The sequence below is a fragment of the Myotis davidii genome, unplaced genomic scaffold, assembly GCF_000327345.1.
Source record: "Myotis davidii unplaced genomic scaffold, ASM32734v1 scaffold77, whole genome shotgun sequence".
Classification (NCBI taxonomy): Eukaryota; Metazoa; Chordata; class Mammalia; order Chiroptera; family Vespertilionidae; genus Myotis; species Myotis davidii.
In genome coordinates this window covers 230,419-235,037 of record NW_006289713.1, presented here as the reverse complement: position 1 = coordinate 235,037, position 4,619 = coordinate 230,419, and the positions used below count along the sequence as shown (strand labels likewise).

The window sequence follows — 4,619 nt, the reverse complement described above, 5'->3', positions numbered from 1 at the left end:
CGATAATTGAAACTCTGTATCAACTCCAGCTCTGAGATCCCGGCTCACTGAAAGCAGGTTTCTGGGGTTTTGTTTAGCTTCTATATTTGTTACAGAGTTGCTTAAACTGCAGGCTCAGAGGCCTGTTGCCGCAGGCGGGGAACGTTGGAGTCCTCTGTCACTGAAGCAAACAAGCCTCATGTTCGCTTAAAGCTGCCTAGCTGCTGGCCGCCATATTGGCAGGCAGTTAATTTGCATAGCTCCCTGCTTAGCCAATGGGAAGGGTAGCGGATGTATGGCTAATTACCATGTTTCTCTTTTATTAGATAGGATGATTTCAAAATGCAATCCCTGGGTTCAATAAATATTCTCTATAATTACCTTCAATCGATATGTAGACACTAACCTAACAAAATAAGTAATGACCTGCTTTTCATCTTAGTTGTTTTTTGAAGCTTTGGTTTTCTTTCGCTATCTGGCGATCCTTGTCAATGAAGAACTGAGCTGATAATGTAGAAATTGACAAGAGGTTCCTGTACTTCCAAGATGAGTTGTCTGATTCATTGATCAGAGTGAGAAGTATGGAGGAGATTGGATAGATGAACCTATTTCCCACTCCTGATTTCTCCACCTGCTCACTCAAAATGGGGTATTTCCCCAGCTTTGCCAGGAAAAGGGGCTCTGCTTTTCTGCCACCTTTGACTGCGTGCTCTGGGAAGTGTCTAGCTCTTGTCTGGTCTGTCTTGCCATACAATTAACTTCTTTCTCTCTGTCTTCTAGAAAGTGGCCAGCATTAAAGTAGACTGTACCGTCAGCCCTTTTTATTACTGTTGTGCTGTGATTCCGTTTTTCAAACGTCTTTACTATTATGTCATTGGGGTTTGGGGAGGATGGGTAGGTAAGTGCATGAGACTACTAATTTAGCTGGTCATCTTAAAATGAGGCTACTTTGTGCCATACCATTGCTGTCAACAGGACTGCTTTTCACTCCATTTTGTCTGTTGGCTCAATAACTGGAATGGATTTAAAATTTGTTATCTGTGTTGAGAAATTATAGCTATCACTTCATTGAAGCTTGATGCTGCCCGCCCTAGGATACATACATAGACGCATGGATTGGGTGGCTTTACAAGACCTTTCTTGTTAGTAACTTTTTTCCAGCAAAGCAGAGGTAGCAAGGCCTTATTGTATGGGAATGATAATAATGAGATCAAATATATAGTGCTTCATATGTGCTAGACATGATTCTAAGTGCTTTCTTTATATGTATAAATTTAACTCCATAACAGTAGTTACTGTTATATCTATTTTGCAGACGATGAAACTGAGGCACAGAGAGGTTAAAGAACTTGCCCAAGGTCACATAGCTGGTAAGTGGCAGAGCCAGGATCTCACCCAGTTAGTCTCCCCAAGGCCACCTTATCCACTGTACTCTCTAAAGGGAAGTCCTTCAGATTTTCTTAGGATGACCACTTTTTATATCTTATCAGTTATGGATATAAGAAAACCCTCTTTACTTAAACTTCCTGTAGCATGTTCTTTGTTGTTGTTTGAAATAGAAATTGCTGATCACGTTGATTGCATAATGGATGCTTTATTTTAAATGATGTAATCAGTTTTGAATTCAATTTTAATATGAGAACTTTTGCAAGTTATTGTGTTGAAAAGATGTAACATCTACTAAAGTGTTCTTTTTCTGCTATTTAGGCAGCAGTAAAACATACAAACATGTCTTAGCCCTTTAGACAGAAAAATACAGGTGTGGGAAGCATTAAAAATACAGTAAGACAGCATTGACAAGAACTTTATTTATTGTATTTTTTAAAATATATTTTTAATTGATTTTTAGAGAGAGAAGAAGGGAGAGGGAGAAAGAGAAACATCTATGTGAGAGAGGAACATCAATCAGCTGCCTCCTGCCCACTAGGGATCAAGTTTGCAAACAGGGCATGTGACCAGGAATTGAACACATGACATCTTTGTGCACTGGCAAGGGCAGAAGAATATTTTTTAAGTGATATATCGGCCTGGTTGGTGTGGCTTAGTGATTGAGCATCAACCCATGAACCAGGAAATCACAGTTCGTTTCCCGGTCAGGGTATGTGCCCCAGTTGCAGGGCCTGCAGGAGACAGCCAATGGTGATTCTCTTTATTGATGTTTCTATCTCTCTATCCCTCTCCCTCACCCTCTCTAATAAAAACATATTAAATTTTTTTTAAAGTTGATAGTGCACACAAATATGTACCTATGTACCTAGATATATCACTTTTTTAAAAATAAGTTTTTATTGACTTCAGCAAATAAGGGAGAGGGAGAGAGAGAGAGAAACATCAGCGATGAGATAGAATCATTGATCGGCTGCCTCCTGCACAAACACACACACACACACCCGCCCACCACCACCAACTGGAGATTGAGCCCCGCAACCCAGACATGTGCTCTGACTGGGAATTGAACTGTGACTTCACGGTTCTTGAATGTATAGGAATATTGGTGAAATACCTGAGTTGCATTAAATCAGTAGTTCTCAACCTTCTGGCCCTTTAAATACAGTTCCTCATGTGGTGACCCAACCATAAAATTATTTTCATTGCTACTTCATAACTGTAATGTTGCTACTGTTATGAATCGTAATGTAAATATCTGATATGCAGGATGGTCTTAGGTGACCCCTGTGAAAGGGTCGTTTGACTGCCAAAGGGATTGCGACCCACAGGTTGAGAACCTCTGCATTAAATGGTATTCATGTAGTCAGTATCTTCAGGTGTCCATGCTAAGGTGCCCTCAATCCTTGTTGTTTTCAGCAGGTTTTCAACTAAGTATTTTGGTTCTCAAATTATAGCAAGCACCAGAATCACCTGGAAAGATTTTAAAAATGTATCTGCTTCTACCCCCAAAGATTGATTCTTTAGGTTTGGAATGTACCCTAGGAATCTGAATTTAAAAAAATATATTTTCATTGATTTTGAGAGAGAGAGAAAGAGAGAGAAACATCGATGTGAGAGTGAAACATCAATCGGCTGCCTCCTGCACACCTCCTACCAGGGATGGAGCCCACAATCCGGGCATGTGCCCTGACTGGGAACTGAACCCAAGACCTTTTGGTGTGTGGTATGATGTCCAACCAACTGAGCCACACTGGCCATTGCCAGGAAACATATCCTTGGGTGAGGATTTAAAAAAAAAAAAAAGTTTCCATTCTTAATAACATATTTATGGCCATTGTGATCACCCTTGTACACTGATATAGGCAGATTATCCAAGTGCAGGTGCACCTTTGGTCTTAGACCTAGGCAATTCAATTCTGATGCTCATGGTCTTAGATTAAAGACCATACCTTGAGAGAATATACACTGAGTGGCCAGATTATTATGACTGGCCAGATTATTATGACCACCCCATCAGTACTTCGTTGGGCCACCTTTTGCCATCAATACTGCAGCAATTCTTGGCATTGACTCCATGAGATGTTGAAAGGTTATGCGAGGAATCTGACACCATGCCTGATGAATAGCACTGTCCAGTTCTGTGAGATTTGATGGCTGTGGAACCAGCTGCCTGATGGCTCTTTTAACTTCATCCCACAAATGCTCAATTGGGTTGAGATCTGGTGATTGTGGGGGGCACCTAAGCAAGGTAAAGTCTCCCTCATGTTCTTGAAACCACTTCTGCACAATACGAGCACCATGGCTTGGCGCATTGTCTTGTTGGAAGAAGCCATCTCCATTGGTTTATGCCATCAACATGATAGGATGAACTTGATCAGCAATGATACTTAGGTATGTTGTGCTATTCAGATGTTTATAATGGTCTAGCCCTCTAGCAACTTCAGTGCAAAATTATAGCTAATTTGCCTACAAACATCAGGTGGTCATAATAATCAGGCCACTCAGTGTATAGGGGCATAGGTAGTGAGTGGTATGGGTGCAAAGGGTCCCAAGGGTATTTTTCTTTGATTCCCCTTAACCCATTTTTTATGAAAACTGAGCCTTAGGCCTCCACTGCTTGGTTATCTGTTGGGTCACCTCTAGATGCAGAAATTGAGGCTCAGTTTTTATGAAGTCATCTGTTGCCTGCAGCTCTATGTAAGGGAAGGGGAGCACAGGGAGTGTCGGGCAGGTAGTTTTTCACCTGGGACTCCGATGCCAAAAATGAATGGAAACTTTGATGTTTTGGATATATATTTGACTAAGGAGTGATCTTTCATCAGTTTCTCAAAGGAACCTGACTTCCTCCTCAGTGCTTCATTCCCTCACACTGCATACATACACCCACCAAAAAAACAGGTCCTGGAGCAGCCTGTGTCAGAATCACCTGACCTCTGGAAAGCAACTGTGGGGGCTCCGCACTACAATTCAGCCTCTCCAGGGTGGAATCAGAGTTGCTTTTGCCATCTGGTTAGAACTTTGCCACACAAAGCTGAGCTGGGTGGACAGCTGTGACCAACTGTAATGCTTTCTTATTATTCCATACCTCTCCCTACATTTCCCAGCTTCTCTTGTAGTTACATTGGTACTGAGTGGCTAATTCTGGCCAAGGGGCTTTGAGAAGAAATGTGTGTGTCACTTTATTTACTTATTTACTTAAAATCTTTATTATTGAGAATATTACAGATGCCCCCCATTATCCCCCCCCCCCC

At 41.5% G+C, this 4,619-nt stretch overlaps 1 protein-coding gene across 2 annotated transcripts in view; it reads left to right on the top strand.

The window, feature by feature from the left end:
• Positions 1 to 4,619, top strand: part of KIAA0355 (KIAA0355 ortholog) — an 85,430-nt gene that overhangs the window by 13,661 nt on the left and 67,150 nt on the right. The window contains exon 1 of one of the 2 annotated variants that reach the window (XM_015562939.1): positions 1,259 to 1,349. The exons of the other annotated variant lie outside the window; for it this stretch is intronic. The gene's annotated coding sequence lies outside the window, so the exon portion shown is untranslated. Of the gene's footprint in view, positions 1 to 1,258; positions 1,350 to 4,619 lie in introns of those variants that run through there. 2 annotated transcript variants of the gene reach the window in all.